Consider the following 13,551-nt stretch of genomic DNA (forward strand, 5'->3'; position numbering starts at 1 on the left):
CACCATCTATTTAGCAAATGCCCTTGTTATCAACAGCAGCCTTTTAAACTCACCTGAGCTAACAGGTATGTGAGCTGGTTACTCTGCTGCGCTTAAAATTTCTTTTTTGGTTTGCTACAATGCCTTTTCTGAAACGTTGTCTCCCTCTGCTGGAACACTGACTTCTTTCATTTAATGCCTGCAGACTATAAAAGAGAAACCAACCCAAAAAGTTTGGTTGATTAGTCTGTGGCATTCTTTTAAACTGTTGCTTATGGCGGTCTCTGTGAGCTTCTCAGTGACATTCAGCCATCCAGGTATCCCGCCTGCAGTAGACGGAATGTGGCAATGGAACGCTGGCTGCGCGTGTCATAATAGGCTCTGAGCCTTTATATACCTGCGCACAGCAGCAGCCACCTTCAGTCTGCTGCTGGACAGCCAGCAGCAGCAGCAGCAGGAGAGGTAATTAATCAGCAACCCTCCTGCTAAGGGTAGACAGCTGCTCGTTCCACCCCCCCCGCCTTAATTGGTTCTCCTCCCTTCCAACGGTGTTGAGGCGGGTGGGAACAGCCGGGGGTTGAGGGTACTGTGCTAAAAGAGGTGGAGTTATGCAGATCTAAAACGCGTGGATTGCAGCAGCAGCAAGCCGAAAAGTGCAGGCATGTGAGGGATCTAGAGGTTGACAGCATGTCTTCTTAACGGGAGTCCAGGTGGCCATCTCCACAAATGGACTTTTCAGAATCCTTGGGTGGCACCGTAGTCGGAAACCAATTCTGGTTATCGCTTCTCGGCCTTTTGGCTAAGATCAAGTGTAGTATCTGTTCTTATCAGTTTAATATCTGATACGTCCCCTATCTGGGGACCATATATTAAATGGATTTTTAGAACAGGGAGATGGAAAAAGAGCTTGCTCTGTCCACTCCACGCATTGACCTGGTATTGCAGTATCTCCAGGACCGGTGCACCCCTTCTTTAATGCAGTTTCTAAAATCAGAAAGAATTGAATTCAATGCTTTTTGTTCATTTTGCTTGTTTGTCGGATTTTGGGATGGACTCTTTGGCTTTGCTTTTCTTCTCTTCATTGGATTTTTCATGTTAAAAGTTGCAGAAGCCAGATGACAAGCTCATTTTGGTTCAACTTCAGCAACTGTGCATTGCATTGCCATGTAATGTAATGTAATGCAATGCTATCTATCTAGCTCTCCCTCTATACTTCCTTTTGGATAAACAGACATATTAGGCAAGCATTTTGGAGCTTTCACCTAAATAACTACAGGTGGTGAGATAAGCTGCACAATATAATTGACCTTTCAGTATATTGTTGCACACACACCATCTATTTAGCAAATGCCCTTGTTATCAACAGCAGCCTTTTAAACTCACCTGAGCTAACAGGTATGTGAGCTGGTTACTCTGCTGCGCTTAAAATTTCTTTTTTGGTTTGCTACAATGCCTTTTCTGAAACGTTGTCTCCCTCTGTTGGAACACTGACTTCTTTCATTTAATGCCTGCAGACTATAAAAGAGAAACCAACCCAAAAAGTTTGGTTGATTAGTCTGTGGCATTCTTTTAAACTGTTGCTTATGGCGGTCTCTGTGAGCTTCTCAGTGACATTCAGCCATCCAGGTATCCCGCCTGCAGTAGACGGAATGTGGCAATGGAACGCTGGCTGCGCGTGTCATAATAGGCTCTGAGCCTTTATATACCTGCGCACAGCAGCAGCCACCTTCAGTCTGCTGCTGGACAGCCAGCAGCAGCAGCAGCAGGAGAGGTAATTAATCAGCAACCCTCCTGCTAAGGGTAGACAGCTGCTCGTTCCACCCCCCCCGCCTTAATTGGTTCTCCTCCCTTCCAACGGTGTTGAGGCGGGTGGGAACAGCCGGGGGTTGAGGGTACTGTGCTAAAAGAGGTGGAGTTATGCAGATCTAAAACGCGTGGATTGCAGCAGCAGCAAGCCGAAAAGTGCAGGCATGTGAGGGATCTAGAGGTTGACAGCATGTCTTCTTAACGGGAGTCCAGGTGGCCATCTCCACAAATGGACTTTTCAGAATCCTTGGGTGGCACCGTAGTCGGAAACCAATTCTGGTTATCGCTTCTTGGCCTTTTGGCTAAGATCAAGTGTAGTATCTGTTCTTATCAGTTTAATATCTGATACGTCCCCTATCTGGGGACCATATATTAAATGGATTTTTAGAACAGGGAGATGGAAAAAGAGCTTGCTCTGTCCACTCCACGCATTGACCTGGTATTGCAGTATCTCCAGGACCGGTGCACCCCTTCTTTAATGCAGTTTCTAAAATCAGAAAGAATTGAATTCAATGCTTTTTGTTCATTTTGCTTGTTTGTCGGATTTTGGGATGGACTCTTTGGCTTTGCTTTTCTTCTCCTCATTGGATTTTTCATGTTAAAAGTTGCAGAAGCCAGATGACAAGCTCATTTTGGTTCAACTTCAGCAACTGTGCATTGCATTGCCATGTAATGTAATGTAATGCAATGCTATCTATCTAGCTCTCCCTCTATACTTCCTTTTGGATAAACAGACATATTAGGCAAGCATTTTGGAGCTTTCACCTAAATAACTACAGGTGGTGAGATAAGCTGCACAATATAATTGACCTTTCAGTATATTGTTGCACACACACCATCTATTTAGCAAATGCCCTTGTTATCAACAGCAGCCTTTTAAACTCACCTGAGCTAACAGGTATGTGAGCTGGTTACTCTGCTGCGCTTAAAATTTCTTTTTTGGTTTGCTACAATGCCTTTTCTGAAACGTTGTCTCCCTCTGCTGGAACACTGACTTCTTTCATTTAATGCCTGCAGACTATAAAAGAGAAACCAACCCAAAAAGTTTGGTTGATTAGTCTGTGGCATTCTTTTAAACTGTTGCTTATGGCGGTCTCTGTGAGCTTCTCAGTGACATTCAGCCATCCAGGTATCCCGCCTGCAGTAGACGGAATGTGGCAATGGAACGCTGGCTGCGCGTGTCATAATAGGCTCTGAGCCTTTATATACCTGCGCACAGCAGCAGCCACCTTCAGTCTGCTGCTGGACAGCCAGCAGCAGCAGCAGCAGGAGAGGTAATTAATCAGCAACCCTCCTGCTAAGGGTAGACAGCTGCTCGTTCCACCCCCCCCCGCCTTAATTGGTTCTCCTCCCTTCCAACGGTGTTGAGGCGGGTGGGAACAGCCGGGGGTTGAGGGTACTGTGCTAAAAGAGGTGGAGTTATGCAGATCTAAAACGCGTGGATTGCAGCAGCAGCAAGCCGAAAAGTGCAGGCATGTGAGGGATCTAGAGGTTGACAGCATGTCTTCTTAACGGGAGTCCAGGTGGCCATCTCCACAAATGGACTTTTCAGAATCCTTGGGTGGCACCGTAGTCGGAAACCAATTCTGGTTATCGCTTCTCGGCCTTTTGGCTAAGATCAAGTGTAGTATCTGTTCTTATCAGTTTAATATCTGATACGTCCCCTATCTGGGGACCATATATTAAATGGATTTTTAGAACAGGGAGATGGAAAAAGAGCTTGCTCTGTCCACTCCACGCATTGACCTGGTATTGCAGTATCTCCAGGACCGGTGCACCCCTTCTTTAATGCAGTTTCTAAAATCAGAAAGAATTGAATTCAATGCTTTTTGTTCATTTTGCTTGTTTGTCGGATTTTGGGATGGACTCTTTGGCTTTGCTTTTCTTCTCCTCATTGGATTTTTCATGTTAAAAGTTGCAGAAGCCAGATGACAAGCTCATTTTGGTTCAACTTCAGCAACTGTGCATTGCATTGCCATGTATTGTAATGTAATGCAATGCTATCTATCTAGCTCTCCCTCTATACTTCCTTTTGGATAAACAGACATATTAGGCAAGCATTTTGGAGCTTTCACCTAAATAACTACAGGTGGTGAGATAAGCTGCACAATATAATTGACCTTTCAGTATATTGTTGCACACACACCATCTATTTAGCAAATGCCCTTGTTATCAACAGCAGCCTTTTAAACTCACCTGAGCTAACAGGTATGTGAGCTGGTTACTCTGCTGCGCTTAAAATTTCTTTTTTGGTTTGCTACAATGCCTTTTCTGAAACGTTGTCTCCCTCTGCTGGAACACTGACTTCTTTCATTTAATGCCTGCAGACTATAAAAGAGAAACCAACCCAAAAAGTTTGGTTGATTAGTCTGTGGCATTCTTTTAAACTGTTGCTTATGGCGGTCTCTGTGAGCTTCTCAGTGACATTCAGCCATCCAGGTATCCCGCCTGCAGTAGACGGAATGTGGCAATGGAACGCTGGCTGCGCGTGTCATAATAGGCTCTGAGCCTTTATATACCTGCGCACAGCAGCAGCCACCTTCAGTCTGCTGCTGGACAGCCAGCAGCAGCAGCAGCAGGAGAGGTAATTAATCAGCAACCCACCTGCTAAGGGTAGACAGCTGCTCGTTCCACCCCCCCCCCCCGCCTTAATTGGTTCTCCTCCCTTCCAACGGTGTTGAGGCGGGTGGGAACAGCCGGGGGTTGAGGGTACTGTGCTAAAAGAGGTGGAGTTATGCAGATCTAAAACGCGTGGATTGCAGCAGCAGCAAGCCGAAAAGTGCAGGCATGTGAGGGATCTAGAGGTTGACAGCATGTCTTCTTAACGGGAGTCCAGGTGGCCATCTCCACAAATGGACTTTTCAGAATCCTTGGGTGGCACCGTAGTCGGAAACCAATTCTGGTTATCGCTTCTCGGCCTTTTGGCTAAGATCAAGTGTAGTATCTGTTCTTATCAGTTTAATATCTGATACGTCCCCTATCTGGGGACCATATATTAAATGGATTTTTAGAACAGGGAGATGGAAAAAGAGCTTGCTCTGTCCACTCCACGCATTGACCTGGTATTGCAGTATCTCCAGGACCGGTGCACCCCTTCTTTAATGCAGTTTCTAAAATCAGAAAGAATTGAATTCAATGCTTTTTGTTCATTTTGCTTGTTTGTCGGATTTTGGGATGGACTCTTTGGCTTTGCTTTTCTTCTCCTCATTGGATTTTTCATGTTAAAAGTTGCAGAAGCCAGATGACAAGCTCATTTTGGTTCAACTTCAGCAACTGTGCATTGCATTGCCATGTAATGTAATGTAATGCAATGCTATCTATCTAGCTCTCCCTCTATACTTCCTTTTGGATAAACAGACATATTAGGCAAGCATTTTGGAGCTTTCACCTAAATAACTACAGGTGGTGAGATAAGCTGCACAATATAATTGACCTTTCAGTATATTGTTGCACACACACCATCTATTTAGCAAATGCCCTTGTTATCAACAGCAGCCTTTTAAACTCACCTGAGCTAACAGGTATGTGAGCTGGTTACTCTGCTGCGCTTAAAATTTCTTTTTTGGTTTGCTACAATGCCTTTTCTGAAACGTTGTCTCCCTCTGCTGGAACACTGACTTCTTTCATTTAATGCCTGCAGACTATAAAAGAGAAACCAACCCAAAAAGTTTGGTTGATTAGTCTGTGGCATTCTTTTAAACTGTTGCTTATGGCGGTCTCTGTGAGCTTCTCAGTGACATTCAGCCATCCAGGTATCCCGCCTGCAGTAGACGGAATGTGGCAATGGAACGCTGGCTGCGCGTGTCATAATAGGCTCTGAGCCTTTATATACCTGCGCACAGCAGCAGCCACCTTCAGTCTGCTGCTGGACAGCCAGCAGCAGCAGCAGCAGGAGAGGTAATTAATCAGCAACCCTCCTGCTAAGGGTAGACAGCTGCTCGTTCCACCCCCCCCCCGCCTTAATTGGTTCTCCTCCCTTCCAACGGTGTTGAGGCGGGTGGGAACAGCCGGGGGTTGAGGGTACTGTGCTAAAAGAGGTGGAGTTATGCAGATCTAAAACGCGTGGATTGCAGCAGCAGCAAGCCGAAAAGTGCAGGCATGTGAGGGATCTAGAGGTTGACAGCATGTCTTCTTAACGGGAGTCCAGGTGGCCATCTCCACAAATGGACTTTTCAGAATCCTTGGGTGGCACCGTAGTCGGAAACCAATTCTGGTTATCGCTTCTCGGCCTTTTGGCTAAGATCAAGTGTAGTATCTGTTCTTATCAGTTTAATATCTGATACGTCCCCTATCTGGGGACCATATATTAAATGGATTTTTAGAACAGGGAGATGGAAAAAGAGCTTGCTCTGTCCACTCCACGCATTGACCTGGTATTGCAGTATCTCCAGGACCGGTGCACCCCTTCTTTAATGCAGTTTCTAAAATCAGAAAGAATTGAATTCAATGCTTTTTGTTCATTTTGCTTGTTTGTCGGATTTTGGGATGGACTCTTTGGCTTTGCTTTTCTTCTCCTCATTGGATTTTTCATGTTAAAAGTTGCAGAAGCCAGATGACAAGCTCATTTTGGTTCAACTTCAGCAACTGTGCATTGCATTGCCATGTATTGTAATGTAATGCAATGCTATCTATCTAGCTCTCCCTCTATACTTCCTTTTGGATAAACAGACATATTAGGCAAGCATTTTGGAGCTTTCACCTAAATAACTACAGGTGGTGAGATAAGCTGCACAATATAATTGACCTTTCAGTATATTGTTGCACACACACCATCTATTTAGCAAATGCCCTTGTTATCAACAGCAGCCTTTTAAACTCACCTGAGCTAACAGGTATGTGAGCTGGTTACTCTGCTGCACTTAAAATTTCTTTTTTGGTTTGCTACAATGCCTTTTCTGAAACGTTGTCTCCCTCTGCTGGAACACTGACTTCTTTCATTTAATGCCTGCAGACTATAAAAGAGAAACCAGCCCAAAAAGTTTGGTTGATTAGTCTGTGGCATTCTTTTAAACTGTTGCTTATGGCGGTCTCTGTGAGCTTCTCAGTGACATTCAGCCATCCAGGTATCCCGCCTGCAGTAGACGGAATGTGGCAATGGAACGCTGGCTGCGCGTGTCATAATAGGCTCTGAGCCTTTATATACCTGCGCACAGCAGCAGCCACCTTCAGTCTGCTGCTGGACAGCCAGCAGCAGCAGCAGCAGGAGAGGTAATTAATCAGCAACCCTCCTGCTAAGGGTAGACAGCTGCTCGTTCCACCCCCCCCCCCGCCTTAATTGGTTCTCCTCCCTTCCAACGGTGTTGAGGCGGGTGGGAACAGCCGGGGGTTGAGGGTACTGTGCTAAAAGAGGTGGAGTTATGCAGATCTAAAACGCGTGGATTGCAGCAGCAGCAAGCCGAAAAGTGCAGGCATGTGAGGGATCTAGAGGTTGACAGCATGTCTTCTTAACGGGAGTCCAGGTGGCCATCTCCACAAATGGACTTTTCAGAATCCTTGGGTGGCACCGTAGTCGGAAACCAATTCTGGTTATCGCTTCTCGGCCTTTTGGCTAAGATCAAGTGTAGTATCTGTTCTTATCAGTTTAATATCTGATACGTCCCCTATCTGGGGACCATATATTAAATGGATTTTTAGAACAGGGAGATGGAAAAAGAGCTTGCTCTGTCCACTCCACGCATTGACCTGGTATTGCAGTATCTCCAGGACCGGTGCACCCCTTCTTTAATGCAGTTTCTAAAATCAGAAAGAATTGAATTCAATGCTTTTTGTTCATTTTGCTTGTTTGTCGGATTTTGGGATGGACTCTTTGGCTTTGCTTTTCTTCTCCTCATTGGATTTTTCATGTTAAAAGTTGCAGAAGCCAGATGACAAGCTCATTTTGGTTCAACTTCAGCAACTGTGCATTGCATTGCCATGTAATGTAATGTAATGCAATGCTATCTATCTAGCTCTCCCTCTATACTTCCTTTTGGATAAACAGACATATTAGGCAAGCATTTTGGAGCTTTCACCTAAATAACTACAGGTGGTGAGATAAGCTGCACAATATAATTGACCTTTCAGTATATTGTTGCACACACACCATCTATTTAGCAAATGCCCTTGTTATCAACAGCAGCCTTTTAAACTCACCTGAGCTAACAGGTATGTGAGCTGGTTACTCTGCTGCGCTTAAAATTTCTTTTTTGGTTTGCTACAATGCCTTTTCTGAAACGTTGTCTCCCTCTGCTGGAACACTGACTTCTTTCATTTAATGCCTGCAGACTATAAAAGAGAAACCAACCCAAAAAGTTTGGTTGATTAGTCTGTGGCATTCTTTTAAACTGTTGCTTATGGCGGTCTCTGTGAGCTTCTCAGTGACATTCAGCCATCCAGGTATCCCGCCTGCAGTAGACGGAATGTGGCAATGGAACGCTGGCTGCGCGTGTCATAATAGGCTCTGAGCCTTTATATACCTGCGCACAGCAGCAGCCACCTTCAGTCTGCTGCTGGACAGCCAGCAGCAGCAGCAGCAGCAGGAGAGGTAATTAATCAGCAACCCTCCTGCTAAGGGTAGACAGCTGCTCGTTCCACCCCCCCCCGCCTTAATTGGTTCTCCTCCCTTCCAACGGTGTTGAGGCGGGTGGGAACAGCCGGGGGTTGAGGGTACTGTGCTAAAAGAGGTGGAGTTATGCAGATCTAAAACGCGTGGATTGCAGCAGCAGCAAGCCGAAAAGTGCAGGCATGTGAGGGATCTAGAGGTTGACAGCATGTCTTCTTAACGGGAGTCCAGGTGGCCATCTCCACAAATGGACTTTTCAGAATCCTTGGGTGGCACCGTAGTCGGAAACCAATTCTGGTTATCGCTTCTCGGCCTTTTGGCTAAGATCAAGTGTAGTATCTGTTCTTATCAGTTTAATATCTGATACGTCCCCTATCTGGGGACCATATATTAAATGGATTTTTAGAACAGGGAGATGGAAAAAGAGCTTGCTCTGTCCACTCCACGCATTGACCTGGTATTGCAGTATCTCCAGGACCGGTGCACCCCTTCTTTAATGCAGTTTCTAAAATCAGAAAGAATTGAATTCAATGCTTTTTGTTCATTTTGCTTGTTTGTCGGATTTTGGGATGGACTCTTTGGCTTTGCTTTTCTTCTCCTCATTGGATTTTTCATGTTAAAAGTTGCAGAAGCCAGATGACAAGCTCATTTTGGTTCAACTTCAGCAACTGTGCATTGCATTGCCATGTAATGTAATGTAATGCAATGCTATCTATCTAGCTCTCCCTCTATACTTCCTTTTGGATAAACAGACATATTAGGCAAGCATTTTGGAGCTTTCACCTAAATAACTACAGGTGGTGAGATAAGCTGCACAATATAATTGACCTTTCAGTATATTGTTGCACACACACCATCTATTTAGCAAATGCCCTTGTTATCAACAGCAGCCTTTTAAACTCACCTGAGCTAACAGGTATGTGAGCTGGTTACTCTGCTGCGCTTAAAATTTCTTTTTTGGTTTGCTACAATGCCTTTTCTGAAACGTTGTCTCCCTCTGCTGGAACACTGACTTCTTTCATTTAATGCCTGCAGACTATAAAAGAGAAACCAACCCAAAAAGTTTGGTTGATTAGTCTGTGGCATTCTTTTAAACTGTTGCTTATGGCGGTCTCTGTGAGCTTCTCAGTGACATTCAGCCATCCAGGTATCCCGCCTGCAGTAGACGGAATGTGGCAATGGAACGCTGGCTGCGCGTGTCATAATAGGCTCTGAGCCTTTATATACCTGCGCACAGCAGCAGCCACCTTCAGTCTGCTGCTGGACAGCCAGCAGCAGCAGCAGCAGGAGAGGTAATTAATCAGCAACCCTCCTGCTAAGGGTAGACAGCTGCTCGTTCCACCCCCCCCGCCTTAATTGGTTCTCCTCCCTTCCAACGGTGTTGAGGCGGGTGGGAACAGCCGGGGGTTGAGGGTACTGTGCTAAAAGAGGTGGAGTTATGCAGATCTAAAACGCGTGGATTGCAGCAGCAGCAAGCCGAAAAGTGCAGGCATGTGAGGGATCTAGAGGTTGACAGCATGTCTTCTTAACGGGAGTCCAGGTGGCCATCTCCACAAATGGACTTTTCAGAATCCTTGGGTGGCACCGTAGTCGGAAACCAATTCTGGTTATCGCTTCTCGGCCTTTTGGCTAAGATCAAGTGTAGTATCTGTTCTTATCAGTTTAATATCTGATACGTCCCCTATCTGGGGACCATATATTAAATGGATTTTTAGAACAGGGAGATGGAAAAAGAGCTTGCTCTGTCCACTCCACGCATTGACCTGGTATTGCAGTATCTCCAGGACCGGTGCACCCCTTCTTTAATGCAGTTTCTAAAATCAGAAAGAATTGAATTCAATGCTTTTTGTTCATTTTGCTTGTTTGTCGGATTTTGGGATGGACTCTTTGGCTTTGCTTTTCTTCTCCTCATTGGATTTTTCATGTTAAAAGTTGCAGAAGCCAGATGACAAGCTCATTTTGGTTCAACTTCAGCAACTGTGCATTGCATTGCCATGTAATGTAATGTAATGCAATGCTATCTATCTAGCTCTCCCTCTATACTTCCTTTTGGATAAACAGACATATTAGGCAAGCATTTTGGAGCTTTCACCTAAATAACTACAGGTGGTGAGATAAGCTGCACAATATAATTGACCTTTCAGTATATTGTTGCACACACACCATCTATTTAGCAAATGCCCTTGTTATCAACAGCAGCCTTTTAAACTCACCTGAGCTAACAGGTATGTGAGCTGGTTACTCTGCTGCGCTTAAAATTTCTTTTTTGGTTTGCTACAATGCCTTTTCTGAAACGTTGTCTCCCTCTGCTGGAACACTGACTTCTTTCATTTAATGCCTGCAGACTATAAAAGAGAAACCAACCCAAAAAGTTTGGTTGATTAGTCTGTGGCATTCTTTTAAACTGTTGCTTATGGCGGTCTCTGTGAGCTTCTCAGTGACATTCAGCCATCCAGGTATCCCGCCTGCAGTAGACGGAATGTGGCAATGGAACGCTGGCTGCGCGTGTCATAATAGGCTCTGAGCCTTTATATACCTGCGCACAGCAGCAGCCACCTTCAGTCTGCTGCTGGACAGCCAGCAGCAGCAGCAGCAGGAGAGGTAATTAATCAGCAACCCTCCTGCTAAGGGTAGACAGCTGCTCGTTCCACCCCCCCCGCCTTAATTGGTTCTCCTCCCTTCCAACGGTGTTGAGGCGGGTGGGAACAGCCGGGGGTTGAGGGTACTGTGCTAAAAGAGGTGGAGTTATGCAGATCTAAAACGCGTGGATTGCAGCAGCAGCAAGCCGAAAAGTGCAGGCATGTGAGGGATCTAGAGGTTGACAGCATGTCTTCTTAACGGGAGTCCAGGTGGCCATCTCCACAAATGGACTTTTCAGAATCCTTGGGTGGCACCGTAGTCGGAAACCAATTCTGGTTATCGCTTCTCGGCCTTTTGGCTAAGATCAAGTGTAGTATCTGTTCTTATCAGTTTAATATCTGATACGTCCCCTATCTGGGGACCATATATTAAATGGATTTTTAGAACAGGGAGATGGAAAAAGAGCTTGCTCTGTCCACTCCACGCATTGACCTGGTATTGCAGTATCTCCAGGACCGGTGCACCCCTTCTTTAATGCAGTTTCTAAAATCAGAAAGAATTGAATTCAATGCTTTTTGTTCATTTTGCTTGTTTGTCGGATTTTGGGATGGACTCTTTGGCTTTGCTTTTCTTCTCCTCATTGGATTTTTCATGTTAAAAGTTGCAAAAGCCAGATGACAAGCTCATTTTGGTTCAACTTCAGCAACTGTGCATTGCATTGCCATGTAATGTAATGTAATGCAATGCTATCTATCTAGCTCTCCCTCTATACTTCCTTTTGGATAAACAGACATATTAGGCAAGCATTTTGGAGCTTTCACCTAAATAACTACAGGTGGTGAGATAAGCTGCACAATATAATTGACCTTTCAGTATATTGTTGCACACACACCATCTATTTAGCAAATGCCCTTGTTATCAACAGCAGCCTTTTAAACTCACCTGAGCTAACAGGTATGTGAGCTGGTTACTCTGCTGCGCTTAAAATTTCTTTTTTGGTTTGCTACAATGCCTTTTCTGAAACGTTGTCTCCCTCTGCTGGAACACTGACTTCTTTCATTTAATGCCTGCAGACTATAAAAGAGAAACCAACCCAAAAAGTTTGGTTGATTAGTCTGTGGCATTCTTTTAAACTGTTGCTTATGGCGGTCTCTGTGAGCTTCTCAGTGACATTCAGCCATCCAGGTATCCCGCCTGCAGTAGACGGAATGTGGCAATGGAACGCTGGCTGCGCGTGTCATAATAGGCTCTGAGCCTTTATATACCTGCGCACAGCAGCAGCCACCTTCAGTCTGCTGCTGGACAGCCAGCAGCAGCAGCAGCAGGAGAGGTAATTAATCAGCAACCCTCCTGCTAAGGGTAGACAGCTGCTCGTTCCACCCCCCCCCCGCCTTAATTGGTTCTCCTCCCTTCCAACGGTGTTGAGGCGGGTGGGAACAGCCGGGGGTTGAGGGTACTGTGCTAAAAGAGGTGGAGTTATGCAGATCTAAAACGCGTGGATTGCAGCAGCAGCAAGCCGAAAAGTGCAGGCATGTGAGGGATCTAGAGGTTGACAGCATGTCTTCTTAACGGGAGTCCAGGTGGCCATCTCCACAAATGGACTTTTCAGAATCCTTGGGTGGCACCGTAGTCGGAAACCAATTCTGGTTATCGCTTCTCGGCCTTTTGGCTAAGATCAAGTGTAGTATCTGTTCTTATCAGTTTAATATCTGATACGTCCCCTATCTGGGGACCATATATTAAATGGATTTTTAGAACAGGGAGATGGAAAAAGAGCTTGCTCTGTCCACTCCACGCATTGACCTGGTATTGCAGTATCTCCAGGACCGGTGCACCCCTTCTTTAATGCAGTTTCTAAAATCAGAAAGAATTGAATTCAATGCTTTTTGTTCATTTTGCTTGTTTGTCGGATTTTGGGATGGACTCTTTGGCTTTGCTTTTCTTCTCCTCATTGGATTTTTCATGTTAAAAGTTGCAGAAGCCAGATGACAAGCTCATTTTGGTTCAACTTCAGCAACTGTGCATTGCATTGCCATGTAATGTAATGTAATGCAATGCTATCTATCTAGCTCTCCCTCTATACTTCCTTTTGGATAAACAGACATATTAGGCAAGCATTTTGGAGCTTTCACCTAAATAACTACAGGTGGTGAGATAAGCTGCACAATATAATTGACCTTTCAGTATATTGTTGCACACACACCATCTATTTAGCAAATGCCCTTGTTATCAACAGCAGCCTTTTAAACTCACCTGAGCTAACAGGTATGTGAGCTGGTTACTCTGCTGCGCTTAAAATTTCTTTTTTGGTTTGCTACAATGCCTTTTCTGAAACGTTGTCTCCCTCTGCTGGAACACTGACTTCTTTCATTTAATGCCTGCAGACTATAAAAGAGAAACCAACCCAAAAAGTTTGGTTGATTAGTCTGTGGCATTCTTTTAAACTGTTGCTTATGGCGGTCTCTGTGAGCTTCTCAGTGACATTCAGCCATCCAGGTATCCCGCCTGCAGTAGACGGAATGTGGCAATGGAACGCTGGCTGCGCGTGTCATAATAGGCTCTGAGCCTTTATATACCTGCGCACAGCAGCAGCCACCTTCAGTCTGCTGCTGGACAGCCAGCAGCAGCAGCAGCAGGAGAGGTAT

The 13,551-nt window shown here is 45.2% G+C and overlaps 10 non-coding genes across 10 annotated transcripts; all 10 read left to right on the forward strand.

Moving 5' to 3' along the window:
* The first annotated feature begins 758 nt into the window (after positions 1-758).
* On the forward strand, positions 759-949 carry LOC141215552 (U2 spliceosomal RNA). The gene has a single exon (XR_012284614.1). It is a non-coding gene; the product is annotated as a U2 spliceosomal RNA (small nuclear RNA).
* Positions 950-2,067: 1,118 nt separating this feature from the next.
* Positions 2,068-2,258, forward strand: LOC141216275 (U2 spliceosomal RNA). The gene has a single exon (XR_012285315.1). It is a non-coding gene; the product is annotated as a U2 spliceosomal RNA (small nuclear RNA).
* Positions 2,259-3,377: 1,119 nt separating this feature from the next.
* LOC141215564 (U2 spliceosomal RNA) lies at positions 3,378-3,568 on the forward strand. Its single transcript, XR_012284626.1, has one exon. It is a non-coding gene; the product is annotated as a U2 spliceosomal RNA (small nuclear RNA).
* A 1,122-nt stretch (positions 3,569-4,690) lies between these two features.
* LOC141215576 (U2 spliceosomal RNA) lies at positions 4,691-4,881 on the forward strand. The gene has a single exon (XR_012284637.1). It is a non-coding gene; the product is annotated as a U2 spliceosomal RNA (small nuclear RNA).
* A 1,120-nt stretch (positions 4,882-6,001) lies between these two features.
* LOC141215587 (U2 spliceosomal RNA) lies at positions 6,002-6,192 on the forward strand. Its single transcript, XR_012284648.1, has one exon. It is a non-coding gene; the product is annotated as a U2 spliceosomal RNA (small nuclear RNA).
* A 1,121-nt stretch (positions 6,193-7,313) lies between these two features.
* Positions 7,314-7,504, forward strand: LOC141215598 (U2 spliceosomal RNA). Its single transcript, XR_012284659.1, has one exon. It is a non-coding gene; the product is annotated as a U2 spliceosomal RNA (small nuclear RNA).
* Positions 7,505-8,626: 1,122 nt separating this feature from the next.
* On the forward strand, positions 8,627-8,817 carry LOC141215609 (U2 spliceosomal RNA). Its single transcript, XR_012284670.1, has one exon. It is a non-coding gene; the product is annotated as a U2 spliceosomal RNA (small nuclear RNA).
* A 1,118-nt stretch (positions 8,818-9,935) lies between these two features.
* Positions 9,936-10,126, forward strand: LOC141215621 (U2 spliceosomal RNA). Its single transcript, XR_012284681.1, has one exon. It is a non-coding gene; the product is annotated as a U2 spliceosomal RNA (small nuclear RNA).
* A 1,118-nt stretch (positions 10,127-11,244) lies between these two features.
* On the forward strand, positions 11,245-11,435 carry LOC141215633 (U2 spliceosomal RNA). The gene has a single exon (XR_012284692.1). It is a non-coding gene; the product is annotated as a U2 spliceosomal RNA (small nuclear RNA).
* A 1,120-nt stretch (positions 11,436-12,555) lies between these two features.
* LOC141215644 (U2 spliceosomal RNA) lies at positions 12,556-12,746 on the forward strand. Its single transcript, XR_012284703.1, has one exon. It is a non-coding gene; the product is annotated as a U2 spliceosomal RNA (small nuclear RNA).
* The last annotated feature ends 805 nt before the right edge of the window (positions 12,747-13,551 follow it).

This window comes from Phyllobates terribilis, unplaced genomic scaffold (genome assembly GCF_046119375.1).
Source record: "Phyllobates terribilis strain yellow unplaced genomic scaffold, ASM4611937v1 Scaffold_236__1_contigs__length_3049075, whole genome shotgun sequence".
In the NCBI taxonomy this organism is placed as follows: Eukaryota; Metazoa; Chordata; class Amphibia; order Anura; family Dendrobatidae; genus Phyllobates; species Phyllobates terribilis.